This window comes from Canis lupus, chromosome 1 (genome assembly GCF_003254725.2).
Source record: "Canis lupus dingo isolate Sandy chromosome 1, ASM325472v2, whole genome shotgun sequence".
Classification (NCBI taxonomy): domain Eukaryota; kingdom Metazoa; phylum Chordata; class Mammalia; order Carnivora; family Canidae; genus Canis; species Canis lupus.
Genome location: NC_064243.1, coordinates 20,027,042 through 20,039,777, shown reverse-complemented (window position 1 = coordinate 20,039,777; position 12,736 = coordinate 20,027,042). Strand labels below are relative to the sequence as shown.

Below are 12,736 nucleotides of genomic sequence, written 5' to 3'. Positions count from 1 at the left end.
CACATCAGTCACCTAACCTTATGTCATTCCTTCTGCTTTACTCAAGTTGAGCCACATTTCAGCTGATCTGTCCTCGATAAATCGTTCAGCTACTCAGAACTGCTGGGCCAAATTCTGGGAGGCAAGTGGTACACAAAAGAAACTGCTAAATCTGCAGTTACAAACAAGAAAGCCAAAGAAAGGAATACTGCAAGCCTCAGAGACACAGAACGAAATCAAAGCAATATATAGACAATGCAAAAACAGGATAGAACGAATTCTCCTTGTTGTATCAACAACATTGTAATTTATCTTTAAAAGGCACACCCACCCCTCAGCTTCTTTTGCCCACTTTAATTCAAGGCTCTGAGACCAGAGGGGAGGCCACCAGTGTATAGCATCGGGAGATCTAATCAGTCGAAATGAAAAATATCATCTGTTCTACAAATAAAAAACCTTACCATCTTTAAGGCAAAAAAAAAAAAAAAAAAGGAAATATTAAATATTCGGTTTGTGGAAAGCCCCCATGTTATTTATACAAACTGCTTCATTAGAAGGAATGAAATTCGATTACATGAAGCATGGCAACGGGTTTTCAAAGAAAAAGTGCCCACAGCCTACTTCCCATCACTCTTTTACTCTTTTTCCGTTTTGCTTTGGCATCTGTCCTTTCCTCCTCAGCAATATTGCAGGTTTCGAGGTCAACCTATGAGCAATGGTTCCTGTTGGCCTATCCTAAGTCCTAACTAGAAGTTAACAGGTCAGTCCCTCTTGGTGACTCCCCTCTGTGTCCCAAGTGAGTCCTGAAAGGCGCCCTAGTTATTACCTTTCTCTGCAGAGAAGGTAAACAAGTTCCACAGGTCAAGGCCATCAGCGGGCCTCCAACCCGGTGCCCACCGCAGCGCCCCGCTGAAAATCCAAGACCCCTGAAAACCAGTGGACACCAAACCTTCGCGTCCCCGGCGCAACCCACTGTGGCCCAGCTGAGGCTGTGTCCGTGAGCCCGCTGCTTCGTCCCCTGAGCGCGGGCCTGCAGCTCTCCCACCCTCCTGGGCAGGCACGCGGGCCAGGGGACAGAGCCTGGGCCCAAGGGATGCGAGCCAACTGATGCTTGCCTCTTCCAGGCCTGGCCCCTCAAACTTCCCAAGTGGGCCTCCAAGCACGTTCTCCTTCCACTTTGTTCAGCTGCCTACAAAGAACCTAGGGAACCCCTGAGGCCCTGAAGGCAGAGCTAAGGAATGGAAGGACCCAGACCCAAGGGCTGACTACAGGCAGCTCGGCCTACCTCCGTGGATCTGCGACACCAGCGGGAAAGAGCCCTTTGCGGCGTTAAGCTACTGAAGTTTGGGGGTTGTTTGTTCCAGCAATTAGCATACCCTGACTAATGCATCCTCCAAAACAGACTTCCGAGAATTCTGGCGCTAGGATTCTCTCTTCCAAGCAAAGCAAACATACGCAGTTAGAGCTGGCACTAGTCAGGATTGTGAAGCAGGGGAAACTGGCCTTTGAACTATCCTTCTCTCCCTTTCAGACTTGTTTTCCCCTCTTAGCATTTCCTCCCTCTGAGCACCAAATGTTCTCAGGCTGCTCAGTCTTGTCTGTCTCAAGAAAATAAATCCAATACATTCATTAGCCATTCTTCTCTCCCAACCACTATCTTTCAGCCATAAGTGCTGAGCTGCTCGATACTTGTGTGATTTCAGAGAAATTCTTTGACTTCTCACATGCTGGGTATGCTCATCTGTAAAATGGGAATGAATGCATCTACCCTCCAGTACCATTGCGATGATTAGAGATAATTTAGGAAAACCGTTCCATGGACTCTGGAGCACGGCAGGATCTCAAAAGGAGGGGAGGGGTGCGGAAATAACTTCCTGTTTTTACTATGATTACTACTAATATCATAGTATGATATTTGAACCAAAGGGATACAAAAACCAATCTAAAATAGGGCTTTCTCCCCAAAATACATAGTCTAGATTGGGAAAACAATCAGAGATAAATGCAAAGCAGTATATGATTACTAAGAAGAATGATGAATATTATGGAATCTGAGATAATAGAGATTCATACAAACTAGAATCATCACTTGCCAGATCCTGGCAGTTCAGGGTGTGGAAAAGCAAAAGAAGACAGTGGCATCCTGGTGAGCACTGCCCGCCCTATGTGTTCATCCTCCCAACCCCATGTTCAATGCCATCATGCCGGGAACTCAGAACTGGCTTCGGGGAGGTCATTTACACTATGGAAATTGGCAAACATCACATATACAGGCTTTTTTTTTTTTTTTTTTTTGACAAGCAGACTATTAAACATTTCTCACCACTCCAAAGAAAACAGTCATTCATTGTGAGAAATTTTTACTCAAACCGCCTCATTTAATTCCTACAGTCACTACCGAGGCACACTGCATTACCCTCATTATACAGATGAAAAATCAGGCCTCTCAATGTTAAGTGATTGGCAAAGAATCCTGTGGCCTGTGTGCCCCACACTATAACCGAGGCTGCTTGCAAAAATGAAGGGCATCTGGATTTCTTTTTCTCAGAGTATCAAACGTATATTCACATGAACACAGAAAACTATTCCTTAAAAACATCAGAATTCAGACAAGCCCCTCCTCTCCTTTATTTTCATTGTTTCTCATTTTCCTCCCCCACTGAGCCGACTTAATAATATAGCCCACATTTCTCACCATCCTTTTCTCACACACCCAAGCCAATCTTCTGCAGAGACGCCCTTTCAAGGATTACCCAGTGCACTGTCCCGAGAAATAGACGTGTGCCTGGGAATAGAAGTTATGAATGATCTTTAAATCACTACTTTCTCATATACCTGTCCTCACCAAGGTAGTCTGTTCTCTCCTGGGCTGAACTGTGGGCACAGCAGCCTGGGTTTAGGAGGAACTGGGATACCTCTTGCATTCAGAAGAGGCCTCTGACATTAGTTCAATAACGACTGCTATCAACAGCTGCTGTCAGGCTTGGGTATGAGCCTGGGGTGTGAGACAAGCTAGGAAATATCAACAGGTTTCAGGTGCAGCCTGAGATCCCAGAAGACATTGGTACCAAGGGTGACTTAAAATGACAGTGGGTGCTTGCCCTCTTGGTAATACATCATCACTCCTTTTCTGCCTGACTGGTGTTTGGCCATCTTACAAGACCCAGAGCCTTCCAAGGACAGAAAAACAAACGTGCAAAGGCACTGAAGCACAAGAGAACATCCCCCATGCAGGGAACGGCAAGGCACACTACGAGCATTGAGAATAAAGGTATTAAAGTTGCAGCGATCACCAATGAAGAAATGTAGAAGCTGGGCAGGGCCAGAGGAAGACAAAGTACTACAAAATTTATTGTTCACTGTAAAGACTGCAGGCAGGCACCACAGTATAAAAGCACTTAGGTCATATTTACATTTTGGAAATGGTAGCCATGGGGACAATGGTTGTTAAGGTGAGAACCTGGAGAGAAAGAGAATAATTAGAGACGAGAAACTACTGCTGTAGCAGAGATAACAGACAATTCAGGATTACACTGGGGCAAGAGAATAGGCAGGGGTTGACAGCTAACTTGGGAAGGTAGGGCAAGTAGTCAGGGATTATTCTCAGGCTTTTGTCTGATGGATATTTGTGCAGAGTTGGAGGTAGGGTGGTTAAAAAAAAAGAGAGAGTATACTTTAGACATTTTGTGTTCCAGGTGTCATTGGTCACCCAAGTATAAGTTTCAACAAAGTAACTGACTAAGTGGGTCTGGAGCTCAGAACAGAGAACTAGATTAAGGTAATTTCAGGCACAATCTAATTAAAAGTCCTTTATTATAAAGAGAATTTACCAAGCCAGGTAAGTGGAAAATCCAGAGATAAAGCAGATCTTAGGATGAACAAAACTAAAGTTCGCTCTCATATGTCCACTCTGCCACCTTCATATAACCTTCACTCCAAAGCTGAAATCCATCACGGTCATAGGATTTCCTCCACTTCTTTGCAGAGAGTTTGATTTACGAAAGAACACAATTTTTCCTCACTTTGCCTTGACTGGAACCATTATGGAACCGATCTCTAGAGCCACAAAATACCTGCGTGGATTTGCAACGATGACCCAAGTTAAGAAGCACAGCCACGCAGTTAGGATTACCCTGATCGGTATAGTCCAATCACGGATGTCCCCGGAGATGTAGTGATCCCACAGAAACTACGAGGACACGGAGGAGGAAATGGAGTATATGTTAGTGAGACAACCACAACTGGAGATAGAGCCCCAAGTGCCATTGGTGCGTTAGTATACAGCGTGCAGTGAATAGGCAAAGGGGTCTTTGTAAACGGACACGCGAATCCCATCATCCCGCTCCCTCCTTTGATGCATCAACACCTTTCCCCTTGGTGTCAGGATAAGAGAAAAGTTCTTAATTATGGACACCAAGGCCACTTTGGTCATGTACCCACGGGCCCTTGCTTTCTCCTCCAGTATCCCGGTCCCCTAACAACACTCAAGCACACCCTACTCAAGCAGGCCCTCCTCTGCAGACCCTGAGATGTGTTTCCTCTAACAGAAGAAGCTCCAACCCACTCCCACTACTCCACCTCCCCACTTGGCCTATTTCACTCTCATATCAACTCTCAGCTGAATCATCACTTCCTAGAAGGAAGCTTTCCTTGTCTTCTAAATCCAGTGTCTTGTCCTTCTCTTCCACTAGATTTGTCACAGATGGAATTTCACATTTTTATGATTCTCAAGTGATTTCTCTCTTCCCCACTGAACAATAAGCTGCATAAAGACAAGAACCTTGTCTTGTTTACTTTCCAGCCCACATGGTGCATGCAGGGCAGGGAGAAAGCACATGATATAGTCTTAGTTAATTGTATGGCTGGGCCCTTAGCTCTTCAGATGTGCACACAAGAAAATACCAAAACACTAGCAGAATTCCTCAGGTTGTGAAACACAACCGGTAGTCCTCCTATGACTTTGAGAAGGATGATGTCATAGGATAGAAATTCAAAATTTTGTTCTACTGTTACTAAAGAAATTCAACCACAGGTACACCACAAAGATTAGCTTAGCACATTTTCCCCCACAACTTAATAGTTCGTGTCACAAATATGCAAGCGTGGGTTATGATTCAGCAAGAAACAGGCAGATCAGTACCCTTAACACTCTGAAACACTTGCCAGTCACACGAGGAGACAGGAGTTAATGTACAAATCTCAAGCTCAATGATTTCTAGAGTAAAAACGCAGTGAAACAATCAGACTTCATGTATGTTTTATCCCCTGATAGAAATAATCTCTTATATGGTCGTTGTAAAGGGAAACATTTGCCTCTTTATGCTCACTTTGATAAGCACCCTAGTGATTTGACACATATTATATAATCACTGGCCTCAGGACAGAGCAAAAAACAACTGTCACCTCCACAGTAGAACAGCTTTCTGAGATCTGGTGATGGCAAGACAAAAAGTGGGCCTGACGTTCTGTATTTGTTACTTTGACGGCAGTTATGGCTCAACATTTCTTGAAAACCTTTCCACTGAAACCTCCCAATTGATGAGCAAGAGTATTATTAATATCTAAAGTTCTGCTTCAAGTATAATAATCAGAACACCACGGTCAAAATGATAAGTACCCCATGGCAGTTTACTGCTTTGGACTTACTGAAGCATTTTCACACACAACTTTCCACCATCCCTCGCAACTGGGCCCCAGAGAGAAGTCCAGGGGTTGGTTCAGGTCATCGAGGCAACTCATTGGCAGAGCTGCGAGGAAAACCTGTCATCCCTCTTCCTGACCTCTTTCCAAACTGACTCTCACCCATTCTCTTGTGCCACAAGAGAGAAGCGACACCTTGAGAAGCTGGAACCCCAATTTTTTGGAACCCCAAATTTGAATGAAAAATTCTTTGTACAAAAAAGTTCTCTTTCGTCTCACAAATCAATCATAAGAATCCAGTTTCCCAATTATCCCAGAGGAAAATTCTATTATTTAAACTAATGGTGACTCAGAGAAGCATTTTAACTTATTTTCATGTACTTTTTTTTCCCCAATTACTTACACCGAAACAGAGAGATATCATTAAAATTGAGAGTACCTAGGAAGAGATGAACATACGTATTACGTCATAGGCTATATTGAAAGTTCTCAAAGATAAGAACACATAAGCAGGTCAACTAACAAACCACTAATGAAGAAAAGTGTTACTGTAGGTAATGGACAGGCAAAGTCTACAGTAGATCAATACCAGTTGCTAAAAGCTCAGATTTGTCTGGATTGTGCACGACAGTAGGGTCCAGACGTCAGCGGAGGGGAAGTAGTGGAAACCAGTCTCCATGTGGACAGAAAATCTGTTATACAAGTTCACATACGTTGATTAAGCACACGAGTGTTTCCCGCATGTTATGGTACAGAAAATAACATAGATTTAGCTGGATTATAAAAAATACAAACATCATTCTCCTCCTTTATTCTAAACTTTAGTTTATCTGAAGATGCAATGACACTGTTAGCTCTGTTTACCCGCTGTCCGTCCCCTTCTTCCTCCATCATGACAGGCCTGTGGGGGTTTTTGTTGCTGTTTTGTTTGTTTTTCAATAGCCATCCTTCCTCCAAGTGGATCAGGGGAAGGTGACCTCATCTCCACTTCCAGACATAGATCCTGAGTACCGGTGCCAACCACAAGGACTAATTTAAAATGGACATTGAGACGCGTAAGGCTGCCCCTGGGTCCCGGGGAAAAGTTCTCTCTGTTCCAAGGAGAGACACAAATTAGAAAATGGCTTTTTACTTTTCTCTGGGCATATTCCTGCTTGGGCATGATGCATAGAACTGCAGCAGCAATGTCCTTATTGTCCCTAGGATGAAGCCAGCACACAGAGGAGGGAAAACACCAGGGATTTCAGGATAGATTACATAAAGTAATGCATTTCCTTCTGTTTAAGCCAATTTGAGTCAAGGTTTGTTGTTGTTGCTATAGCTGAAAATATCCTAAAAATTATAGCAGATCCCCACTCCCTGCTACCGCAGAAGTAGGCTTATGCACTTAATGCTCATTAAGCTTCTTCAACAATACATACCAAGGCTGGATAAATCCAGACCCTACCTGCTGAAAAGCCATCATCTCCTGGTCACTCACATTTGTCCAAGCCCCACCGAGGCATCATTTTCGGAAGTAGACCAGTTATCTGCCCTATAACTCCCCACTTAATTCTCCTCTGATTTGCATATGTATCTTCTTTCTCTTCTTTCTCTTGTCCCCTGTGGCCTGCTTACAAATACCAACCAGCACTTGGCACAACTAAAGCTAAAGGCTGCAGAAGGTGCTGAAAGAGTACTTTCTCCTTGATTTACCAATGTCAGTCCTACACAAAAGCTACACACATGGCCCAAACAATGCCAAGACAGGGGGTTGAGGGATGGGAGAGAACTGACTCTACAGGGAGAGTCAGCCTTAGGGAGATCTGGAAACTCCTAAAATTGCTGCAAAATTTTACTTACGCATTTAGCTAGATGCACTTTTCTGGGAAGAAAGTCTGTCGTTTGCACTGGATTTTCAAAGCTGTCTCTGACTCTAAGAAAGTTAAAAACCTTTGCTCTAGATCAACTATTTATCTAGCAAACCACACTGTCTGGATATGTAACACACTCTTGCCATTACTCCAACAGAGGTGAAGGCAGAGAACATGTTCTCCAGATCTTTATATCTCTTGCTCTTTAAGTATTGATAATACTTAAGTTCTACAGTGTTTTAGACTAAATAAAATTTTGTGAACTCTCCTGGTCCCTCAAGAGCCATTCACATCTCATCTCAATGGAAGAAAATTAAGTCCCATTACTAAAAATATAGAACCCAACCTTTTTGAGTTTGGGCCTCTCCAAATGAATTATAAATCCTGAATCCAAATTTAGTTGAGGGGACAAAATATGCACTTGAACAAATATCAAATATTAGCAAAAAGTTTTAAGTTCAGTGACAAATGGCAAATAAACATCATCAAGGGATTGCCTCCTGAAATATATTTGAAAAAGAGATAGAGCTTTCTAAGGCAAGTTTGATTTCAACCATTGGAGAGTACAAAGGAGGAAATCACAGGGTGTGGCAAGAGAAAAGCCGACACACAGAGAGAGAGCCCAGGTAGAAAGGCACAAGCCTTTTTTGTTTTTTTGTTGTTGTTGTTGTTTTTGGCACAAGGTTTTGGCACAAGGCTTTCAATCAAGATACACTGAAGAATCAAGGCTGGTTTTATTTCAGTTAAGAGTAATAAAGTAGTGATAGATAAAAAGAGATCAGTATCTGGGCAGCCCAGGTGGCTCAGCGGTTTAGCGCCGCCTTCAGCCCAGGGCCTGATGCTGGAGACCTAGGATCGAGTCCCATGTCGGGCTCCCTGCATGGAGCCTGCTTCTCCCTCTGCCTGTATCTGCCTCTCTCTCTCTCTCTCTGTCTTTCATGAATAAATAAATAAAATCTTTAAAAAAAAAAGAGAGATCAGTATCTTCTCAATCATCAATACTTACATTCTACTCAACCTTATTCGATTGAACTATTGCAGCCTTTACCAGTTTTCTCCTCCTTTCTTCTTACTAACCACCTTTCATAATAGGGCTTCAAAAACCAGTTTCCCTGACTTCAGATTTGCTTCACTCCAACCTATCATGGGCCAGTGACAACGGTCACTTCTCTGTATAAAAACCTTCGCTGATTCTGTAACGTTCACTGTTACCCAATACACCTCTGGTTATCTGGTCTCCAGGTCTTCCCTCCAACGTTTCTTCCCACTCAGTAGATGCACTTAGAATGAATAAATGAATGAATGGGCTCACCGAGGTGTCGACAGATACACACATACACATCAGTCAACTACATATATGATACGATATGTACTGATAGAGGTAAGAGACAAGATACACATTCTTCACAAAGCTGGAATGTAAGGTCCTTGTGAAAGTTCTTACATAGAATTTAACAGCTGATGTTAAGGCTTTAATTATGTAGGCGGGATAGACAGTAAATATAACTTTTATACTACTTAATATTAAGTGATGAATTGTCTTCTCACAGCAAATTTGAACTTTAATTTGGCCCTTGATGGGACATGGCTTATATTTTCACATGACCATGTTTCATGATCATATGATGAAAAATCAGAATACGTGTGGAGAGGGCCTCCTTGGAGAGATAAGAACATGCCTAGTTCCTCTGCACCCATAATTATGCTCACTAATTTTTTCACAATATTTGTCACTATTTAGTATTCTACATTTATAGGCATGTTTATGTATAGAAGTATACATAAATATATAAATATATATACACATTTTTGTACCTTTATATATATAGAGAGAGAGTACTTTTAACTACATTTGGTAGTTGGTATCTTTGTTTTTTGACCCCACTGAGATGTAAACTTCAGGGCAGGGCACTGACTGGGTATCTGTGGCCCAAACCCTACACCAGAGCCTCGATGATGATTTGTTGAGTGAATAAGTAGATTTAATCAACATTAAAATGCAGAATTTTGAGGGAAAAAAATCATAGAAAAAAGTGGAACCTGACAAAACATCAAATAAAAGGAATTTTTTTAATGCCAATGGAAACATTATTACAAGGTGAAAGCATTCTTTTTCCCAGTAAGGGCTTTATACATTCTTAATTATGTCATTATATGTTTTATTTCTCTCATATATTGAGTGGAGGATTTATTTTTTGAAAAAACAGACAAGGACAGGACAACAACTTAATTTGAAACATAAAAAATCCAGGAGATAAAATGCATAAATTGTTATCCCTTTGAAATAAAAAAACAGATTTGAAATACTGTAATTCGACTACCTGATATATAGTTTACTACTGGTTTACTCAAGAGATAGCATACAAAGCTCCCCATTTTCTTGAAAAAAAAAAATAGTAGGCCTTGCAAGAAGACATACACAGTGCTCTTCAAAAACCCTGGTTAAAGCCACAAATAATTGCAAAGCTTGTCCAAATCAAATGGATAATTTATTTTATGTGTGATTTCTGTAAAGTCTTTACAAATATCCATGGATGGCTTTGCAACCCATTTGAAAGGACTTACTATAAAACTGCACAGGCATAAACAAACAAAACTATTCTCAATATTTATACTCACAACAAAAAACAATGGAGTTCCATATTCACTTGCGGTTGTGAAAAATCCTTAGTTCCTGAACTCTCACTGGGCTATAGTCTAATAGACAAAACAAACAAGGTTTTCGATTTAAATGTAACACACATGCATCCTCTCTTCTTGGGGTCCATAGACCAAGCATTTTTCAAAAATTCAGGAACGAGATAGAAAAGCAGAGAAATAAATGTATATATTTTAAAATATCCCATGGCTCTCTGTGATACCAGTGTGTTTAGCCCAGGAAGAGTGAAACTGGTTTTTAAAAGTCTTGTAGCCTCAAAAGAGCCAGAGAATTAGGGGATGAAGAAAAAAGAAGTAAAGGTCCGAAAAAATGCACACGGGAGTGGGGGGTGCAACAGGGCAGGGCTACGAGCTGACGTGCATGCCACCGTGCCAGCACCTCTGCCACCAACTTAGGCTACAGCCCCATCTTCAGAGAGACTGCTGGGCGGGAGCGGGAGCCCATTGACCCAGTGTCTCTAATGCTTAGGGCATCAGGGTGGGGGGCGGGATGCATAAAGCCAAAGGCTGATCCAACAGTTGTCACAGAGTGAAGACAAAGGGGAACCAGCCAAGGCTCAGGTCAGAATCTTTTGTCATTGCTCTTTTCTTATTTTCCTTTCCTTTTTAATTCAAAAATGTAGCTTCAGTGTAAATAAGAGAAGTCAAAGGATGAGGCTCTCTTTACAAAACAAGCTTTCCAAACACACCTGTCCCCTATTTTGAGGACTCTATCTGTACAAAGATTTCTAAGCCTCCGGTTTGCTCCACGATTTCCTGTAACTTAGAATCTCTGTAGTGGTAGTTCTCGAAATTGAGGGTAAGTATGCATCCCAAGGCAGGCACACTAAAGGTCTCAGGGCACTATACTTAGTGAGCCCAGGAAACTGCAGGTCACAAAAAAAGCCCAACAGAGTAGGCTGCAGGGGTACCACTTTGAGAAAAACCAGGGTGTCAACTGGAGCCAGAGTTTCCCTAATCTCAACTGATCCTCAGACCTACTTGTATCGGTCATCTGGAACACCAGTTAAACACAACAACAACCACATGCAAACACACACACACACACACCCCACATATATTCCTGGGTACCTCCCAGAGGTACTAAATCTGAATCTTCTAGATGGGCCCAAGGAACCTGTACTTTCACCAAGCCTCTTCCGTGTCCATCCCCCAAACACTCCCCCCGACACATTGTGATGGAAACCCGTGAGTTGTAATCTCTCCTTCAGGGTCTTGGGAGTCACCCTGCCTGCAAGTGTCCACACACCGGAATTCAAAAGGAGATAATAGTGTTTAGAACCTCAAGTAGAGACGAGTATCAGGACGGATGCTACATCACCCTCAAAGAAGAGACGTGAACCCACAGAACGCCAAGAACTCCAGAGAACCTAATGATTGTACTAACGATTAACGTACCAATATCACCAATATCAAAAGTCATGGGAAGGGGCTGTAAAAAAAAAAAAAAAAAGTTGAAATCCAAAAGAAGAAAAAAAAAAAAAAAAAAACCAACCAACCAGACAAAAGAACTTTTTGTGAGAGAAAATGATCTGCTATTTTCCACCAGGCAATCTGCATCCAGAACACAAATAAATACACCACACAAGAAGACATAATTTTTAAACAGACCCAGAAATACTCAAGGTTTCTTTCCAGTCTCCCCCACAGGATTCAGCAACACGCAGTGATGAGAGCCTGTTCTTAAACAATCTGAAACCACTAACACCTAAGCACATGCGAAATATCAAAACAAAACACTTCCCCCACATCCCCATCCCGAAGCGGTGATGAAAAGCAGCCGTCATCCGATTCAATCAGCCCACATTCAAAGCAGGTGGTTGTGAGCACTAGCGGAGCGAAGTGTGGCGCTCCCTCCCCACGCGCCACAGCAGGGCCCCACACACGCGTGTGCTAGCTAGTGTGCTAGCCAGTGGCATGGGGAGAACCTGGTTCAGAACTTTCTGTGGGTAAAGTTCAATGCCTGCAGGTTTAGTCCCATAAAGAACATCTTACCGAGAAGTGTGACTTAGAAGAGCAGCAAAGCACAAAGAAATATCTAGAAATTAAAATGCTTATATGGAGAAGACTAGTGTAAAGTCTTCATATTGAATCCAGTCCAACTGGGATCTCTGTGGTCACGGTGACTCTCTTGGGGCAAATCTGGAAATAGTCCCTTCTAAGGCAGGTTTGACATTAGTTTTTATACATATGCGTGCGAGTGTGCGTGTGTTTAAGCAAATTTGATTTCAGTGAAAAACAAACATGGGCTACAGAGGCACATATTCCTCAACTCTCGTCCCTTTCAGTTTATGAACTATACAGAAGGGCTGATGTATTTAATTTTGTGCTATCTCAGTTTCTCCACCTCTGAAATGGGGATGATAATACACAGTGTTGGATTAAATGAGATGACTGATGCCCTACATTTTTTTTTAAGATTTTATTTATTCATTCATTCATGAGAGAGGCAGAGACACAGGCAGAGACACAGACAGAGGGAGAAGCAGGCCCCATGCAGGGAGCCCATGCGGGACTCGATCCCGGGACCCCAGGGTCACACCCTGAGCCGAAGGCAGACGCCCAACCACTGAGCCACCCAGGTGTCCCCGACTGATGCCCTATAT

The 12,736-nt window shown here is 42.5% G+C and overlaps 1 protein-coding gene across 21 annotated transcripts in view; it reads right to left on the bottom strand.

Moving 5' to 3' along the window:
* TCF4 (transcription factor 4) overlaps positions 1–12,736 on the bottom strand; it is a 361,587-nt gene that overhangs the window by 253,587 nt on the left and 95,264 nt on the right. For 2 of the 21 annotated variants that reach the window (XM_049112469.1, XM_049112468.1), the window contains exon 1: positions 1,265–1,309. The exons of 18 other annotated variants lie outside the window; for them this stretch is intronic. The gene's annotated coding sequence lies outside the window, so the exon portion shown is untranslated. Of the gene's footprint in view, positions 1–1,264; positions 1,310–12,736 lie in introns of those variants that run through there. One more of the 21 variants, XM_025422196.3, reaches the window with a different exon arrangement.